Source organism: Rhamphochromis sp. 'chilingali' (assembly GCF_963969265.1).
Source record: "Rhamphochromis sp. 'chilingali' genome assembly, chromosome: 2".
Taxonomy (NCBI): Eukaryota; Metazoa; Chordata; class Actinopteri; order Cichliformes; family Cichlidae; genus Rhamphochromis; species Rhamphochromis sp. 'chilingali'.
Window position 1 is genome coordinate 41048938 of NC_137930.1, and position 21633 is coordinate 41070570.

Sequence of the window (21633 nt, forward strand, 5' to 3'; positions counted from 1 at the left end):
TTGTTGCCCAGTCAGTGTGCTCAAAACAGTCCTGAAGAGCAGAGAGAGCTCCTGCAGGCCAAGTTCTCACCTGTCTCAGAACCGGTTTGCAGCGTCTGACGAGCGGTCTGTATGCTGGAATTAGCATAACAGACAAGTGGTCTGAGTGTCCAAGATGGGGGCGGGGCTTCGCTCATCACAAAGTCCATGTGTTGATGGAATTTCAGAAACACTGACTTGAGATTTGCATGGTTGAAATCTCCGGCAATAACAAACAGTCCATCGGGGTGTGAGCTCTGGAGCTTGCTGATCTCCCCGTACAGCTCACAGAGTGTCTTTTTGGCATTAGCGCTGGGTGGGATGTACACTGCTGTAATGAGCACAGCAGTGAATTCCCAAGGTAAATAAAAACGTCTGCATCTAACAGTCATAAACTCTACCAGCAATGAGCAGTAATTAGAAACTAGCACTGAGTTCTTGCACCATTCCAAGCTGATGTAGACACATAAGCCACCACCTTGAGCCTTACTACACAGAGCTGCATTTCTGTCAGCACGAAATGAGGTGAGCCCATGTAGCTGAATGGCAGTGTCCAGAACTCTGTCACTGAACCATGTTTCTGTGAAAACAAAGATGCAGCAGTCTCTAAATTCCCGCTGTGTGGTCCGCTGGAGTCGAATGTAGTCCAGTTTATTGTCCAGTGAGCAAATGTTTGAGAGCAAGATGTGTGGAAGAGCTTGGATTTGCTCTTAGTCTTAGCACAGACCCCCTCGTGCTTGCCGCACTTCCGCTTCCTCACACACCACTTTTGGCAATCCTTCCCCTGGCCACGGCAACAGGCAACGCCAGGAACTAAAGGCCTGATTTCCGTAGCAACCTGAGGACACACAGCGCTTCCAGCAGTTCCTGGTCAGTTTTTATATGATGATGAAATGGTCATGATGAAAAGGCGATAGAGAGCACAAAAACAGCACCATTTTGGTCCGGAGTGGCTGCTGCATGCTGCTGCCGTCTCGCCAGAATGCTGGTCATCTACCAATCAGAAGATTGGTAGAATACCCGTTCTATCACTTATGTGAGTGTTCCACCTTGTGGGTGAATACGGCGGACCAAAACAAACCAGTCCTTTCTTTGACTTCTTTGAGATAATCAGGTGGCTTTATGAATGGATGTTAAACTTTTAATAGTTATATTGTTGGAAAATAGATGGTGGTGTGGTTTATGATTAGATGTTTGGTTGGATGGATGGAGGGTTGAACACAAATCAGATTTGGTGGCTACAGAGTTTGTTGTCTTCTCGTAGGGTTAATGATTTGTTGGTTATACAGATGGATGATGAATACTTGAATGTTGGGGGGATATCATATGGTGCTTGGCTTTATGATTCCATGGTTGGATGCTGCAGGTTTGTTAGCTGGCCTTGAGGTATAAAAGTCCAAATGAGCTGAAGAAAAATAAGAAATAATCACTAATGGAAAGTTTTTTTCTCAGTTCAAGGTGATTTTAGTTTTAGTGAGAAGTCCTCGTAAATAACTGGTCACACTTCCTGGTGTTCATGCCTACAGTATTGCCATCAATGGAACACTACCCACAACATTTCAGCTTCCTGCAGGTGGTTTTTCAGAAGCAAATCAGTTTCTTTGTCACAGCTCTGTCACAGCACCGTTGCCTGTGTTAAAGGAAAGCAGTCCTCCCCATCACATCCTGCTTCCAGCACCATGCCAGGCACACAAGACCCACAAAGCTCCAATAAAATAACACAATCTGTTACTGATGTTCAGACCAGTGTGTGCTGGTGTGGAGCCAAGACTTCACCTGCACTGCCATCCAGCCTGGCACAGCCATATGCACTAACCTGTGTGTGTGTGTGTGTGTGTGTGTGTGTGTGTGTGTGTGTGTGTGTGTGTTTGTTTGTTTTAAATCCATGCATACAATACATGCAGAGGGTGTGCAGCAGTGTGTGCAGAGCTGCACTGTGGTCAACAAAGAGTGAGCAGAGTGATGATAATGCCATTATTATGTGTTTCTGGGCGACCGTGGCTCAGGGGGTTGGGAATCGCATCTGTAACCGGAAGGTCGCCGGTTCGATCCCTGGGCTCTCTGTCCTGGTCGTTGTGTCCTTGGGCAGGACACTTTACCCTACTTGCCTACTGGTGTTGGCCAGAGGGGCCGATGGCGCGATATGGCAGCCTCGCTTCTGTCAGTCTGCCCCAGGGCAGCTGTGGCTACAACTGTAGCTTGCCTCCACCAGTGTATGAATGTGAGAGTGAATGAATAGTGGTATTGTAAAGCGCTTTGGGTGCCTTGAAAAGCGCTATATAAATCCAATCCATTATTATTTCTGTTGACTGAGCAGAGACATGATGTTCCTGGCTCCATGTTCCTGGAGAGACTCGAGCACTCGTGTAGTCATATCTCTGCCTGTACAGGTGCCTCCACAAGACAAATTTATAGAGACCGTAGAAACAGGTGTGGTGATTCATTTCTAAAATGATTGTGTACTGTGTGATGACTCCACACGGTATAACTTATTTTATAAAGAAGCTGTAACAGATTTTTATTATGTAAAGCTGTTTCTGACGTTTCCAACCATCTTTGAACTGTTGTTTTTCCAGGGCAAAATGATTGCAAAGCAAACACTCTAACGACTTTTATAACCTTTTAATAAGTGGTGCTGAAGGTTCTTACAGTATGTTTAATTTAACATGGCCTGTTAACTTCTCATTAGGGATCACGATTGATTATTGCTGGTAGTTTCTGCTTGCAGCATGAAAGGATTTGTTTGAGCACTGACTGGACTGACCAACACTCAGAACAATGGGAAAGTCCCACTGACCCAACTGCCTCCCTCAGATGGGAGGAAACTGGTTCAGGAACAATCCAGTAACCACCAAGTTTCAAACCTGACTGGTTTGAACCTTGAACTGGAAGCTTCTGGAACACCAGCATCATGTCCACAGTAGTTTCACATCTCCATGGACCAAGATGCTTTTCCACCATCCCTGGACTCGCACCAGTTTGCATACAGGGAGAACCGGTCAACCGAGGATGCGATCGCCACAGTGCTGCACACATTACTGAAGCACTTGGAACACAGGAACACCTATGCACGGCTCCTCTTTGTAGACTACAGCTCGGCTTTTAATACCATCCGGCCATACAAACTCCGTCCCAAACTCCACCAACTGGGACTTAACTCCTCTCTGTGCAACTGGATTGTGGACTTCCTCACTAACCGTAGACAGAGTGTCAGAGTGGGTAAGAACACCTCTTCCACCCTTGTGGTCAACACCGGTGCCCCTCAGGGGTGTGTTCTGAGCCCTCTGCTATACACTCTCTTCACCCATGACTGTATTTCCTCCTGCGCGTCCAATCTCATTGTTAAGTTTGCAGATGACACTACAGTGCTCGGACTTATATCCAACAATGATGAGACAAACTATAGGACAGAGGTGCAACAACTAGAGTCATGGTGCCACGACAATAACTTGGTCTTAAACACCAAAAAGACCAAGGAGATCATTGTAGATTTCCGGAAGAGGGGTCATAACAACCATCTGCCTCTCTTCATTGGCAGTGAGGCGGTGGAGAGGGTGAGCAGTTTTAAATTCTTGGGGGTAACTGTGACCGAGGACCTGTCCTGGGGCAACCATATCACCTCAGTTGTACGGAAGGCCCAACAGCGCCTCTACTACCTGAGGAGACTGCGGAGCGCACACATTCCCAGATCTCTGATGTTGAACTTCTACAACTGTGCCATCAGCAGCGTTCTGACGTATGGATTTCTAGTGTGGTTCCCCAGCTGCACCAAGGCCGATCAGCAAGCACTCCAGCAGGTGGTGAAAGAAGCTGGCAGAATTATTGGAACAAGTCTGCCAGAGATCAGTAATATCTTCCCCACTCGCTGTCTGAGGAGGGTGCACAGTATCCTGCGGGACCAACATCACCCTGCGCGCCACCTTTTCCATCTGCTGCCCTCAGGGAGAAGGTACAGGTCTATACAGGCCAGAACATCCAGACTGGCCAACAGCCTGTATCCACAGGCTGTGAGGCTCCTGAACTCTCTGCCCCCCTCTCACGGACAATAACCATATCCAACTTCTTAATAGCAATGAACTGGTCTACACTGGTGCATCATATCTTTATTCTCTTCCCCCTCCTGCCCCCCCCCCCCCCCCCCCCCTCTTTCTTAAATAGATAACTATCATATCTGATATCATATCTCACAGTACAATAATATTGAATGGGTTGCATTGTTGTATTTTGTCATGTTTCTCAGGTCTCAGGTCTTTGTCTGAATTTCTACGAACATTATTGCTAAGGATTGTCTTATTGCATTGGAGTCACACTGGGTTAAATATGTACACTTGGGTTTTAAGGGGTATTTATTATTTTCTTCTTTTTTTTGGGTTGTATGGAAGCCCCAAACACAATTTCATTGTTCTTGACAATGACAATAAATAAATAAATACTAAAATACTAAATACTAAGAGGGTACAGCTGCCCACAAGGACGAGCCAAACACCTTCTGGAGAAAGGTCTGATGATCAGACGACACAAAGACTGAGCTGTCTGGACACGACGATAAGAGGTATGTTTGGAGGAATAAAGGTGAGGTTTCCAAACCTAAGACTACTGAACCATCTGTCAAGCATGGTGTTGGTAGTATCATCCTCTGGGCTGTTTTGCTGTCAGTGGCTTGAATAATGAATGAAGTCATCAACTTAACCTCAAATCAGCAGCTAGACATTTGAAACTTGGACATCATGTTCCAACGGGACAATCACAAATCAGAACTGGTTTAGGATAAAGCAGGATAACATTAAGCTTCTGGAATGGCCTTCCCAAAGCCCTGACCTCAACCCGGTGGAAAATGTGTGGACTATGCTTAAAAGCCAGGTCTGTGCCAGGAAATGAACCAATTTAAATGAACTCTACCAATTAAGGAGCTTGGAAAGAAAAGCATCTGGCTTCTTTAAGGTCTTTAACAAGTCCAGACACTTTTCTTTCCAAGCTCCTTTGATTAAAATGACCTGGATGACTGAGAACCTTCACAGACAATTCTACCCAGAAGAGCGGTCAAATATCAGCCAAATCAAAAATCAAGACCACCTTCTGTGGATAGAAACTTCTGACCACAACTGTAGTTAGTTCAAGTTGTGACAAGTTGTAAATAAGTGATTGATTTTTAGTTAGCCGAGTTTTTGTCTTTAGCTGTGTAGCCATTTTTCTGCAACTCTGAGTGCAAAAATAACCTGCAGAAGAATAATTGTCATGAAGTTACCAGGCAGAGGTTACATCCTGACTTTGATCAGATAGCGCACTACAATAACGTTTTTTTTTTCTCTTTAAAGAAGGGTGGATCTCGGGGGCTGTGAGAGGAGACCATGTTAGAACTGTGATCATTTTTGCCTGTCACTGTCACCTGTATGTTATATGGTCTTATATAACCTGCACAGAGAGACCACAGATGCTGTCATATTGCCTTCATTTACACTGTTGCTGTTCAATAAATCAAAAAAAATAAATAAAGAACTGTTTCCAAAAGAAAAAGCCCTTAATCTACATGACAGCTGTTAACTGCTCATATAAAACATGACAGCTGCCAGTGAGTCCGTTGTAACTAGCAACGCCTCCAGCTAATAAGCCACAACATCAGACTGGATGATGACGAGGAAAGAAGTGGCCGTCAGTCTGTTTAAAGGTGGCCTTATTACAGAGCAGATATTCAGACAGTCGTGATGGCACTGATGTTCTGGAAAATCTGCAGGAAGCGCCTCTCCCTGTGAAAGGAGGAGTTTAAAGGAAGCTGTTAAAACAAACAGTGACCCGTGTGCTCTTGTGCTTCCAGCGTTTTCATGTGAACCATAATGCCATCGCTGCCACCCTGGGTAAGATTAATACTGCACACAAAGAGGCAGACACGCTGTGAAATAAGACACAGCCTCTTCCAAAAGGACGTGTCCTTTACCTCTAGCTAACACACACACATACACACTGTCTCTTATGGAACAACTGTGACAGAGGAGAGGACAGATAGCCCCAAGCTACAATCCTGTGAAAAACGTTCAATAAACAGCGGAATCTCTCCTCCATTATCCTGCTGCCAGGGGACCGCCGTTTACCCAGACACTATTTACATGTTGTAATTTGTCAGCAACATTAACACGGCGCACAATAGCAATTCAGCTCTCTGTGAATACAACAAGATCAGCCGGCGAGCAAAAGGACAGGAGGGAAAGAGTGCGAGCGAGGACTGAAGGGGGAAACTGATTTACAGAGAGAATTAGGCAAACCGGGCCGATGCACAAACACACAGAAAACCACACATGTGCACACAGTGTGCAGCAACGTGATAAGAAATACAGGATCATTTATCTGCTTGCTAAAAGTCTCCGTCTCTCCTCCTTTATCCGTAGCCTCTTTTCCCACATTCCTCTTCCCTCCCTTGCCCTTCAGCCAGGGCTGGTGATGCTGCTTTATTTGTGTTGCTGCTTTCAAACACAGATGATTCAAACCGCTCCACATCAGGCACAAAACCCATGATAAGGACATCCAGACACGCCGAAGCCATGCTGCCATCCACCTGCTTCTATTAGAACAGCCTGAATGGAGATGCTGAACACTCAAAACAGTCTTTAGCATCACTGTGGGTGTAGATTTTAGGGGCGACGCCGGGGACAATATGTGCATCTTTCCCTTCAATGAAAACGTGGAAGCAGTGCTCAGAAAAGTCGACAGCACATGTTGTATCATCACCTGGTTCCTGGGTCAGGATCACATCCACCTGAGTGAGAGTTTGGAAGACTCAGATATGAGAATAGAAAAAGTGTAGTCCCAGCACAGGTATGAGACATCATGTAAGAGGTATCATCATCATCGTCATCGTAATCATCATCATCATCGTCATCACGAGGTGTGTGTGCCATGGTCCCAGGGCGCCCTGGGGCTTCTCTCTGCTTTGCTGTTTCTGGAAGAGATGGGCAGGTCCCCGAGTAGTCCCGCCTTTGGGTGGCGTCCTCTGTTTCCCAACACACCTGTTACTCATCTCCTCACCCTGCTGGTATTTGGACTGAGTTCCCATTTCTGTATAGCTGTATATTTCATATTTCTGTATAGTTTTTTTTTCATATTTATATCCTGTTCATAGCCTGTACATAGCTTGTACTCACTATCGCCTGTACATACTTATAGTTATAGCATATTCATAACATACTTCATACAGTGTACATATTACATACCACAATAGACACATTTCTGTAATATACTTACATATCTATATTATTGCTAATATATATTGTAATATATCTATATCACTAAAGCACTTCTGGATGGATGCAAACTGCATTTTGTTGCCCTGTACCTGTGACATGTGCAATGACAATAAAGTTGAATTCTATTCTATTCTATTCTATTTAAGGAGCAGCTCAAGCCACTACCCTCCACCAGGTTGTCTTCTACGTTCGCAGTAATTAAGTTTTCTGAAGCTTACCTGTGCCAGCGATCTCTGTTGTTCAGAAGCCGCCCTGGAACGGTTACCTGGAGCACTCTCTCACTCACCTGCTGCCTCCCAGCTTGGTCCGCTCTCCTCATGAAGATGTTCACCTGTCAGATCCACCTGCCCATCCACTGTCTCTTGACTCCCTAACTTTCTCTAAGTGCTGCTGAGACAAACACAAAGCAAAGGTTTTGCATGAGCTGACTCTTCTCCAAACATCCAAACACACAACCCTTGTGCTGCTGATTTGAATCAGCTGGAGGCACCGTGACCTGTGGATTGTCCCGATGCCATTAGCTATCAGAAAAGAGGATGCTGAGATTTTATGACATATAGACTGGAATGATCTGTATACTGTGAAGTGCTGGATTTACTCAAGCTAACATTTCAGGCCTGAGAGCCCTGTACCTTTCCATCATATTCCCTATACTTCACACTTTATGCATTTACACATCTTGTTTTATGATTTTGTGATTTGTGCTAATGATAAACTTAGACAGTTTTAGTTCTCATGATTTGTAGTAATGGCTGACTGTGAGATTTTACACCTCCTAATTGGCAGATTTGACAGTAAAAACTGTCATCAAAGTTTCAATATTAATTGCAGCGGATTGTAAATCTGTCATAACAGGTGATTGTTTGTGACACTATACGATGACCTTGACTATAAACATGTCAAAATGACTGTGCTGATGAAGGATGATGGGCTCTGTGAAGTCTGCCAAGAAGTGATGTAATTCAAGGTCAGGGTTCACAGCGGAAACAGCAGAGATCATAGATCATAAGCACATAGAAATGTGGAACCGATTCTTTGTTAAGATTCAGACACAGATTGGGAATAAGTAGACTTGTAGTCAAGACCACCTAAACCAAGACAAGACCAAGACCAGAGGGTATCGAGACCAAGACAAGACCAAGACCAGAGGGTATCGAGACCAAGACAATACCAAGACCAGAGGGTATCGAGACCAAGACAAGACCAAGACCAGAGGGTATCGAGACCAAGACAATACCAAGACCAGAGGGTATCGAGACCAAGACAAGACCAAGACCAGAGGGTATTGAGACCAAGACAAGACTAAGACCAGAGGGTATCGAGACCAAGACAAGACCAAGACCAGAGGGTATTGAGACCAAGACAAGACTAAGACCAGAGGGTATCGAGACCAAGACAAGACCAAGACCAGAGGGTATCGAGACCAAGACAAGACTAAGACCAAGACAGACCGAGTCAAGACCAAAACAAAGTCGAGACACGAGCCACTTAGTGAAAAAGTTAGTTTGGATTAATTAGGCTGAAGCTGTGTGAGGTACTGGCCTAGTTAGCGCATTACCTCCAGCAGACAGCAGCTAACATCCCCAAAACAGACCAAGACTGCAACTACTGCACAACCTGTTTAATCAGGTTAAAGTGACATGATGTTTCAGGAGCTTTTATTCATTTACCCGCTCACATAGAGAGCTAAGGCTCTTCTGTCTGCCTTCTGACAGTGTAAATATCTCTCTGGAGTCCTCATGTCATATGCCGGCCTTTTACTCGTCTGCTTAATTTCAGTCTCGTGTCTCCTTTTTGATCCGCCGCTGCTCTCCACACTTATCACTCTACTCTGTCTGGACACAGTCACTGCCATCAGCACGATTCATCCTGCTCTCTCAGAAGAACAGCGACGGCATGGGAGATTTATTCTAAAGAAATTCTAGTAGTGCTCCTTTCAGACGTACAAGCGGTCACCGAGGAAGCTCTCAGAGTCCTTTCAGAGGTTAAATTGAATCTGTAAGAAGTTCTAAAGTCTAGAAAGCATGTATGAGATTTAATGGCCCTGAATGCCCTCAGGGTCGATTTTCCAGGAGTTTTCCACTGCAGGAACCTGTGGGCCTTATAATCATGTCATGCATATCAGGAGTATATGTCATCCTCTACTGAGCAGGCTGTTTTTATCCATTATAAGCAGCGATAAAGAGAACAGAAATCAAGCACTGATGGCACAAGTAAAATCTCTGGTGGTAAATGTAGTGGGAGCTGACATGGTTCCTTCAGTGGGATTTGAACCCAAACCACAATCTTGTCTTCACCTAACCCTGGGAAAAGCACTCTTGGTGTTGAAACCGTTGCCATTTTTTCCTCGAACCCAGACGCCCCCCGGATCATCTCAGACTCTTATATTGAGTTAATTAAACCCCCACTCTACCTCCTCATGACAACTTCCATTCAGCAAGCTGAAATGACTTCCAATGAATGTGACGACAAACTCCTAACAGTTGGAAGTGGCCTTGTACTGTATGTGTGGAAGTGATAACACATAATCACCATTCAGCAGGTTACCATGAAACTGGAAATGGTAAATGGACTGGCTTTTATATGGCGCTTTATACAACACAACTAATTCACCCCTTCATACAAGCACTTGCTTCTATGCTTTTTCTACCCAAGTACTTTCTCCACGATCCACTATGAGCTTCTGCAGCAAAGGCTGTCCTTGGATTTCAGGTGAGTATCACACCAAATCCCAACTCCAAACAGAACTGCAGGAAACACTTTGTACACAGTTACAGACTGTGTACAAAGTTCTAGAGTATTTTATAGCATCTGACAGTGTGAATCTGCTATCTGAGCACTGATTGGCTAATAGCAGACAGAAAACCTCTAGTTAGAGGTGTGTTGGATTTGTGCTTTGCTCACCTAATGCTGTGGTCAAAAGAGAGCACAGCTGAAACAAAACAAGCGGAGATGAAGATAAGATAAGTGTCATGGTCCTGGGTCGTGCGACCCAGTGTTTTGTGTTTTAGCCTATTTTGATGTTTATTCTTCGTTTAGGGTCACTAAGGCAGTCCAGCCATTTGTACATACTACCCGTGTATTAAGTCTCCCTTGCCCTTCGTGTGGTTATGTCATCTCCCCTGTACTACGTCTCCCCGGTTCATGTGTCTTGTCTAATCTCCATGTTTCCTGTTTTACTTTGAAAGTCTGTATTCACGGTCAGTGTATTCAGTTTCACTCCTTCTGTCCTGTCGTTAAGTTCATGTGTGTCAGCTGTGTTCCCATGTGTGGCCACTTCCCCTAATCATCCCTCATGTGTATTTAGTCTCTGTGTTTCATACAGTCTGTCTCGCGTCGTCTGTGTTATCTCCCCTACCCCTTGTCATAGTATCCCAGCCATAGTTTGTATTTTGCAGTCTAAATCTCATTAGAGTCATAGTTTCCCAGTCTATGTTCAGGTTTTCCCTCAGTTACTTTGTTGTTCTTTTCCATGAGTTTTTCAGCCATAATAAAGGGCTCGTTTTGGTTGGAATCCACTCCTGCATCCTCGTTTGTGTTCGCACCTGGGTCCACCACACACCTTTCCGCACGGTCTGCCTCCGCAGACCTTGACAATAAGATAAGATAGAACTTTATTAATCCCTCGGGTGGGTTCCTCTGGGAAATTCGATTTCCAAAAAAAGCACAGCAACGACCGAAGTTACAGTTACAGAATTGTTATATATATATATATATATATATATATATATATATATATATATATATATATATATATATATATATATATACACACACACACACACACACACACACACACACACACACACACACACACACACATATATAAATACAGAAACAAATATAAATAAAATATACAAAGGGGATAAATAGAATAAATAGGAATAAAAAATAAAAATACAAGTGAATTGCACATTTCAAGTATTGAGTCTGTTGACTATTTACAAAAAGTATTGCACAAGGTATTGCACAGTGAGGTGAAGAGGCACTACAGCTTAGTTGTTCCCCCCTCCTTTGTCCTCCTGTTTCCCCTCCCTCTCCCCTCCAGAGAGGAGTTAAACAGTCTGATGGCGTGTGGGACAAAGGAGTTTTTAAGTCTGTTAGTTCTTGTCTTGGGGAGAAGCAATCTGTCACTGAACAGACTCTTCTGGTTGTTTATGACCGTGTGCAGAGGATGCCCAGCATTGTTCATAATGTCCATCAGTTTCTTTAGTGTCCTTTTCTCTGCCACTGTCACCAGAGTGTCCAGCTTCATGCCGACCACAGAGCTAGCCCTCCTGATCAGTTTCTCCAGCCTGGATGAGTCCTTCTTTGCTGTGCTGCTCCCCCAGCACACCACAGCATAGAAAAGTACTCCAGCAACCACCGACTGGTAAAACATCCTCAGGAGCTTCCTGCAGATGTTAAAAGACCTCAGCCTCCTGAGGAAGTACAGTCGGCTTTGGGCTTTTTTATACAGGTGCTCTGTGTTGCATGACCAGTCCAGTTTATTGTCCACCCACAGCCCGAGGTACTTGTACTTGTTGACCACCTCCACCTCCTCCCCCTCTATCTGAACCGGCAGTGGACCTTCTCTGGACCTCCCGAAGTCCACAACCAGTTCCTTAGTCTTTGAGGTGTTGAGTTGCAGGTGGTTTGTGTGACTCCATGCGACAAAGTTCCTCACCAGACTTCTGTACTCCTCAGAGGGGTAAAGCAGAGGGGTAAAGCACGGTTTGAGCTGTTTGAGCCCAATGCCAATCATTACCATTAGAATCTTGTTCTTTAAGATAAGATAAGATAGAACTTTATTAATCCCTCGGGTGGGTTCCTCTGGGAAATTCGATTTCCAAAAAGCACAGCACCGACAGAAATTACAGTTACAGAATATTATATATATATATACACACACACACACACATACACACACATATATAAATACAGAGACAAATATAAATAAAATATAAGAAGGGGATAAATAGAATAAATAGGAATAAAAATAAAAATACAAGTGAATTGCACATTTCAAGTAAGCTACTCCCTGTATTGGGTGCCAGTAGATCATCTGACTTCACCTCCACCAATCCCAGCATCCCCCTCTGTCATGCCAGCCCTCTGCATGTACTCCTTTACTACATCCATGAACCTCCCCCGAGCTCTTCCTCTGTTTCTCCACCCTCCCTCCTCTACACATCTTCAGACCATCTCAGCCTCTGTGACTCTGCAGTCCCTCTGATGGGCTCATTTCTAACACCTTCAGCTCAACCTCCACAGTCTCCAAACATCCCAGCAGGTCTCAGTGCCATCTTTAACACCCCCCCCCCCCCCACACACACACACACACACACCACCACCACCACCTTTCACTCCTGTTGCTCTCCTCCTGTCAAAAATCAGCCATTAGGATTTTAATATGGGATGATATAAAGTCTTTCTCCTCTTAATAAAATATATTAACATACTGTCTGCTAATCCTGATTAATTTTGTATGATTTCGAGAAGACATGGTTAGAGCTTTTGAAGACCTGCAAATATCTCAGCATATAAATAATTCTGCATGACTGCTGGGATTTGTTTGTTGAGCTGAGCATCACAGATTGTGCGGTTGACTGGTGGGCAATTAAAATTCCCTTGGGCTCTTCTTTAACCTTTATTTAAGACTGAAAGCCTGTTTCGCCTCTGTGTATTAATGTGATTTAAAATATTCAACTAATCTGCTCACTTGCTTTTAATGAGACACCCAAATATAATTACATGGAATCTATGCCATCAATACATCAGAAATCTTATGCCAGTAACAGTGGACCTCTTCTGCTCACTTCCTGCTCCAAGTTTTTATTCTTGGACTCAACCAGGGCAGCTTTGCATGATTCACAGTTCAAAATAATCCCTCTTTATCTGATCCTTGGCCTCGGTGCAGCCCCTCAGTCCATCCCCTGTTTTTTAGGCCAATTTTCTTTTGATTGGCTGGCCCTTAAACTGAAGTAAGTAATTAAGTAATAATAATAATAATAATACATTTTATTTGAGGGCACCTTTCTAAAACCCAAGGTCACCTTACAAAGAGAAAAAAAGATATCAATACAAAAAGTAGATTAAAATAAAGTAAGATAGAAAAAACAAAAAAACAAGATTTGACAATAAATAAGATCTGTAATTAAGCGAGTAAGCCAGTTAAAAACAAGTATGTTTTGAGTTGTGCCTTAAATTAGGGAAGGGAATCTATATTTCTTATGACTGGAGGAAGTGAGTTCCAGAGCCGAGGAGCAGAGCGACGGAAAGCTCTTTTCCCCATAGTGATAAGATGAGCAGAAGGAACAACAAGATGAATTGTACATGAAGATCTGAGAGAGCAGATAACAGAAATAAGGAAGGGCAAGTGTTAAGAGGTATACTCTAAAACACTTCTTCAGTAGAGACTCAGAGAAGAGAAACACACAGAACTTCTTGCTAGCAAGGGCAGCCTCCAGAACTGAGACTCGCACTGAGGACTGCCCTGGTCTTTATTTATATGCTTCAGTGAGCGTTTGTTCCTTACATTGGAATGTGGAGGTGTGTGTGTGTGTGTGTGTGTGTGTGTGTGTGTGTGTGTGTGTGTGTGTGTGTCAGAGTTTGACCCCATAAACGACTTCCCTTAACCTACTGGTCTGGAAAAACAAACAGTTCATCTATATGTAAAAAAGCACTTAGACTAAAACTGACATAGCTACGTTAATCCTTTTTTTTTTCTTTTTTCTTTTTCCGCCTGTCCCATTTGGTTCTTTAGCCATCAGAATTGTTGTCTGAAGACCAACAAGGATACCCAATGGATTTACTTTGCCAAATGGATCATCGTGGCATTGCCGTATTGGTCCATTTGGTCGATCTTTGTTTTTATTATTTATTATATTTTATTTTCAGATGTTACAGACGGGACAGACATTAGTGAGGGATAGGAAAGGGAGAAAGAAAGAGGAAAGAAAGAGGCCACCAGCTGTGCCTGAGTGACCGAGCCCCAGGCCGAGAGACCGGGGGCACCCCACCCCCGAAGGGGCCCGAGCGAGCCCCAGGCTCCAGGCCCCGATAAGTGGCCGCCAAGGAGTGAGCCGGTGTGTACCTGGACGCCCACCCCCAGACACAAAGAACCACCAACGCACCGACACCTGAGGGAGTCCGCCACCGGCAGGGGAAGTGGTGGTAGGTGGAGATAGGCCTCCAAACCTTGGAGGGCCTGAGGTGTCCCCAGAGAGGTGGCGTCTGATACCCAGCCTGACATATAGACACAGACATACAGGCACACACAGACACAAACATCCATTCCCCCCCTCATGCTCTCATATGCACTCACTCCACACTCAACCAACGTGGAGACAGACATAAAGAGACGCTGTACACACGATCACACTCCCCAAGCGTACTCTACAAACCGGGTCTAGGTACCCTTGCCCCTGGAGGGGGGAACTGCACCCAGACCCAGGTGGTGTTACCCTTTTCCCTGCGGTGGGGAGAGGCAGACCACCCCGACTCCGTAGCAGCTGGGAGGCCCCACACTCCAGACCGCAGTCGGACGGCCAACTCCACCTAGCCCTCCCGCTCCAGCAGGCCGCAGAGAATGGGGGTGGGAGAAGACTCCAAACCTCCCTCCACCCGCTCATTGTAGTGTTGATGCATGTGTGTTCTAAGGTGCAATTAAAACCCAGGAGGGCATGGAGCTACCTGCCAAGGAGCAGCAGGTAAGCACATTGTCCCTCCTGATAGCCCTCAATGTCTAAGTGTATTTAAAATTGAGAGGTGGGCAACGACGCCAGGGGTGAGGTGTACACCCTGATGGTAATTTGGACTCCGTGATTGTGCCCACCCCCAAGATCCTATATGTATGTGTAATGAGAGTGTGAATAATGTGAATGTCTAAGTTGTGGGATAAAATTGAGGCAGAGGCAGCCAGAAGGGGACAGGGGGGGGGGGGGGGGGGGGGGTAGCCTCCTCTGCACCCTGGTGACATACCCCTACTCCAAGGCCCTGCATGTGTGGGTGGTTGTGGTGGAGCGGGAAGAGGGAGGCAGCTGGAGATGGGGAGGGAAGGAAGGGAGGGGCAGGTAACCCCTCCCTGGGGCCAGCTCCCCGGCTGACCCCAGTAGGCACTCCCACACTCCGCGACCCGCCAGGGAAAGGGGGCCCAGGCCCATCCAGACCGGGGCCCAGTGCAGCAGCGCCTCCCGGCCCCACAGAGCCCGGGACAGTCCACCCAACCCCACCACAGAGAAAACTGCACCCACCCCACCATCCACTCATCTTCCAGACTACATAAGACAGTAAACGCCCAGGCTGAGATCTTCCTCCACCTCTCCTGTATCTCCCCCTCCTGCAGAGAGAGTTCCTGAAGAGAGGAAAGCTCCTGCAAGATGTGACCATCTCCCCCACCAGTTGAAGAGCCCCCCAGGTGGTTCGATGCACCGGCGGCACCCTGCTCCAGGGCCGGGCCCCCATGCACCCACCCACCCACAACCCCGGCAACACACCAACCAGGACCCAAGCCCCCGAGGCCCGGCCCGGGCCCCAGCCCAGAGACGGAGCGCCCCCAGAACCTCACGCCCATCCCGGACCCACCCAGGGCCAGCCAGGCTACCAGGTCAGTAACCCACATCCGTCAGCACAGACCCTCCCCTAGCCCCGCTGCATGCAGCCGCGAGGAAACAGTCACCTGAGAGCCAACAGAGCCCCTAACCGGACATGACCGCTACCCCGGGTTGAGCCCCCCAAGGAAGATGCCTCCGGGGAACCCCCCGACGCCCTAAGCCTGTCCCTACCCCCACACCAATCACAACAGTGAAGGCGGGACCAAACTATGACCCCCCACCCCCACTAGGTGATGGAGCTGATCAAAAGGAGCCCAGAGCAATTGATCTGATGTGGTGGCAGAGGCTGTATCAAGACTAATGTAATCTAATAGATAATTTCTATATTGGTTAGAATTAAGATTATTTTTATTTTTCCAGTTCATGAGGACTGTTTTCTTGGCTATGCATAGGGCAGTGAAAATCATATGGGCTATATTCTTTTCTGAAGTGACATTATCTAAGCTGCCCAGTAAACACACTAAGGGGGAAGTTGGGATGTTACATTTCAGACACTTTGATAAGTCTTCACATATCTCGCGCCAAAACTTTTGCACTGGTGGACAGAACCAAAGAGCGTGGATGTAATTGTCTGGTGTATTGCCTTGACAGTGTGAGCAGTTGTTGGAAGATGTAAAGCCCATCTTGAACATCTGATGACCTGTATAGTGCACTCTATGTAGTATTTTGTATTGTATTAATTGCAGACTGGGATTTTTAATTAATTTAAAGGTTTTTAAGCAAATCTGAGACCAGAAGTTTTGGTCTAAGCTGACTGATAAATCTGCTTCCCACTTTGCAATAGGAAGGGATATTGATTCATCTAATTTAGAAAGTGTTCTGTATATTTTAGATAATAATTTGGGGGATTTAAGAGTAAGAAAATGTGCCGCACTTGGTGGTGTTTGTAATTCAACTTGACTGAGGTTAAATTTCTTTTTTACTATGGATTTAATTTGTTGATATTCTAAAAATCTTGTCTTGTTGATCCCATATTGTGCAACTAGTCTGTCAAATGGAATAAATTCTGTTCCCTCTAATATATGTTCTAAGTATTTAATTCCTTTACAACTCCATTCTGGGAAATTAATCATATTATTGTTTTGTAATATGTCAGGGTTGTTCCAGATAGGTGTACGTTTGCATGGGATTAATGAAGACTCCGTTATTTTTAGAAACTCCCACCATGCTGTCAGAGAAAAGCTGATGTTGATACTTTTAAAGCATTCATGTCTTTTGATGTTTGAGCTAATAAATGGTAGGTCTGAAATCTCTAGATCCTTGCATAGTGCCTGTTCAACATCTAGCCAGGGCTCAACTAAGAAGGTATGTTTTAACCATTCTGAGATGAACTGAAGCCTGTTGGCTAAGAAGTATTGGTGAAAATTAGGCAGATCTAATCCTCCTCTATCCTTGGTTCTTTGTAGCGTTTTTAAGCTGATACGCGGGGGTTTATCTTTCCAAAGGAATTTGGAAATATATGAATCCAGAGATCTGAACCAATCTTGTGATGGTTTGTTAGGGATCATCAAAAATAAGTAATTTATTTTTGGCAAGATCATCATTTTTATAGTGGCGACCCTTCCCATGAGTGATATGGGTAAAGATTTCCATCTAGTCAGATCGCCTTCTACTTTCTTTAGAAGTGGGATGTGGTTTAATTTAGTTAAGTCTGAAAGCTTAGGAGAGACATTAATACCTAAATATTTAATATTTCCAGATTGCAGTGGGGCAGAGGAAGAATTATGGAAGGAGCAGTTAATGGGGAGAACTGTAGATTTTGGCCAGTTAATTGAATAATCGGAAACTCTTGAAAACCAGTTTATTAAAGTAATTACCTCAGAGAGGTTGGTTTGTGTGTTTTGCAGAAAAAGCAACACATCATCCGCATAGAGACTGATTTTATGTTCTATATTCTTACATTTTATGCCCTTAATTGTTGTAGCCTGTCCAAATGCTGCTGCTAGAGGTTCGATAAAAATTGCAAAAAGTGAAGGGGAGAGTGGGCATCCCTGTCTGGTGCCCCTCAGGAGACAGAAGCTGGAGGATGTCTGGTCATTTGTTCTGATACGAGCTGTTGGGGAATTGTATAATATTCTTATCCAGTTTATGAAAGAGTTTCCAAAACCAAATTTGTGTAAAGTTGCGAATAAAAATTTCCAGTTAACTCTGTCAAATGCTTTTTCTGCATCTAGAGATAATATTATGGTTTCGATGTTTTTATCGTATGAGTAGTCTATTAAATTAAGTAATCTACGAGTGTTTGTTGAGGAGTGCCGACCTTTTATGAAACCAGTTTGGTCAGGATGAATTAAGAGGGGGGTCATTTTCTCTAATCTCTTTGAGAGAGCTTTGCAGATTATTTTAAGGTCTACATTTAAAAGAGAAATTGGACGATAGCTTGAGGGAAATAAAGGGTCTTTGCCTGGTTTTAGCAGGAGACTAATGTTGGCAGAATTCATATTTGGTGGTAGTCTGCCATTTTCCTCGATTTCCTGCAACATGCCGTGGAATACTGGTGCCAAAATTATCCAGAATTCTTTGTAGAATTCTGCAGGGAAGCCGTCTGGACCTGGAGCCTTATTATTGGGCATACTTATCAGGGCTTCCTGGAGTTCACTTGGCGTCAGTGGCGAATCCAGTTCCATTGCTTGACTGTCTAGTAATTTTGGAAGAGTTACGTTGTCAAGAAACAGATCAATTTCATTTTTAGATGGGTTTATTTGTGGTGAGTATAAAGTTTCATAGAAATCCCTAAAAATGTTGTTTATTCTTCCAGGATCATATATTGTGTTCCCCGATAAATCTTTAGCAGCACATATAGTTGTTTTTTCTTTATTTATTTTTAGCTGGTTAGCTAGAAATCGACCTGATTTGTTACTGTGTTCAAAATTCTGCAAGCGAAGTCTTTGTATAAGGAATTGTGTTTTTTTATTAATAATTACATTTAATTCTAGTTTTGTTTTGCATATTTTGTTCAATGTTTCCTGATCTTGGTTGCACGCGTAGGCTTCTTCTAGTGATTTGATGTTTTTTTCTAATTCCTGAATATTTTTGTTTTCTTCTTTCTTTTTGTGTGATGAGAAAGAAATTATTTTACCTCTCATCACAGCTTTCCCTGCTTCCCATAGAACAGAAGCAGATATTCCGGGAGTGTCATTAAAGTCAAAATATGAAGTCCATTCCTTTTTAAAATATTTAATAAAGTCTTCATCTTTAAGTAGTGATATATTAAATCTCCAGTTTTTTCTTGGCGTAGTGGTATTCTTGTGCATTAGTGTTAAAGATACAGGAGCATGATCGCTGACAGCTATAGGATGAATCTCAGTGTCTGAAATGTCACACAGCAGTGAGCTGCTGACCAAAAAATAATCCAGACGAGAGTAAGAGTGATGAACATGCGAGAAAAAAGTATATTCCTTACTGGTGGGGTGAAGAGAGCGCCATGCATCGCAAAGACCAAAGTCGCTCATATACTGTTTGATTATATTTGTGGACTGCCAATTGCGCTGAGTTCCTGTTGTGTTGAGCCTATCCATGTCTTCATTTAGTCCAAGGTTGAGGTCACCGCCAAGAATGAGTGTGCAATCAAGGTGTTCAGAGAGTGCACTAAAAAATCCGTGGAAGAATGAGGGTTCATCAACATTTGGACCGTATATACTTACAATACATAGTTTTTTGTTCAATATTGATAGTTTAATAATTAGAAATCTACCCTCTGGATCTATAACTGTATCGAGTACTGTAAAATTAACATTTTTATGTATTAAAATTGCTACTCCCCGTTGTCTAGAATTATAACAGGCTGCAAACACATTAGGAAACTCAGGTGTTTTAAGTTCGTTTAAACCTGTGACAGGTTTATGAGTTTCTTGTAATAAAACAACATCTGCCTGTAGTTTTTTAAGCTGGTTAAATATCTTTAACCTCTTTCCTCTGGTGCCAGCTCCATTTACATTCCATGTGACAAACCTCAGCATGCCCATAATTGTGTGTGTATGTCTAATGAAGTATGCTGGGTGTTTCGTTTGGATAGGTGGAGAGAATGTGGAAACATCCCTTGTTTGTAAATAGAAAGAGAAAAAGAAGTGTGGTGAGAGGCTCCATAAGTCTGACTATGTGTGTGAATATTCACTAATAGGAACAAGCGTGGCTTGCTTATGTGTCCTGCAAGTCTGTGCGTGCTGTGAGGCTGTTGTGAATGTGCTGCCGTTGAGCTGATGTGTTTGCGTGATCGTGGTGTGAAAATATGGAGAAATAGAGGGTGTTGTTTGTAGGTGAGTGGGGAAGTAGGTGATCACAGCAGTGAAAGACAAGAGAAAGAAAGAAACCACATGAACTGTGAGCAACAACAACAAAAAAGAAACGAAACGGAAACATTCCAATTAAAGCAATGACGGAGGGTGACGGTGTTATATCTGCTATGACATCATATTGATATTACTAGGTTAAACCCATGTTAAAAGAGAAAGTGTGAATGAATAAGAAAAGAGTGTAGCGGGTTCTTATCTGGAGTGCAGTCAATATAACCACGGTGTGGTGCCGGGGTCGCGGTAGAGCTGCCCGTCCACGTAGAGCCGGTCCACGGCGATGACAGCACGGGAGCCTTTCTGGATGAAGCTACGTTGAACTGGGAACAGGACCTTGCGTCGTTCCAGGATCTCTTTGGAGAACTGGTCGTTCACGCTGAAGTCCGTTCCTTTCAGCTCTCTGCCGCGACTCTTCACCTGTTCCTTCTGTTTGAATTGACCGAATTTGGCCACAATAGGCCGTGGTCTCCCGGTCCGCGACCGCATTAGCTACGTTAATCCTACCGTAAAACAATAAGACAAGGTACAACCTCTCCCATACTCCTAGGATGTGGGGGTGAACGCCAGAACACCCTGGAATGTTACAGACCTCCTAGGATGAGACATTCTTTCAATATGCCACCAACTACAGTGGGGCAAAAAAGTATTTAGTCAGCCACCGATTGTGCAAGTTCCCCCACCTAAAATGATGACAGAGGTCAGTAATTTGCACCAGAGGTACACTTCAACTGTGAGAGACAGAATATGAAAAAAAAATCCATGAATCCACATGGTAGGATTTGTAAAGAATTTATTCGTAAATCAGGGTGGAAAATAAGTATTTGGTCAATAACAAAAATACAACTCAATACTTTGTAACAACCTTTGTTGGCAATAACAGAGGTCAAACGTTTACTATAGGTCTTTACCAGGTTTGCACACACAGTAGCTGGTATTTTGGCCCATTCCTCCATGCAGATCTTCTCGAGAGCAGTGATGTTTTGGGGCTGTCGCCGAGCAACACGGACTTTCAACTCCCGCCACAGATTTTCTATGGGGTTGAGGTCTGGAGACTGGCTAGGCCACTCCAGGACTTTCAAATGCTTCTTACGGAGCCACTCCTTTGTTGCCCGGGCGGTGTGTTTTGGATCATTGTCATGTTGGAAGACCCAGCCTCGTTTCATCTTCAAAGTTCTCACTGATGGAAGGAGGTTTTGGCTGAAAATCTCACGATACATGGCCCCATTCATTCTGTCCTTAACACGGATCAGTCGTCCTGTCCCCTTGGCAGAAAAACAGCCCCATAGCATGATGTTTCCACCCCCATGCTTCACAGTAGGTATGGTGTTCTTGGGATGCAACTCAGTATTCTTCTTCCTCCAAACACGACGAGTTGAGTTTATACCAAAAAGTTCTACTTTGGTTTCATCTGACCAGATGACATTCTCCCAATCCTCTGCTGTATCATCCATGTGCTCTCTGGCAAACTTCAGACGGGCCTGGACATGCACTGGCTTC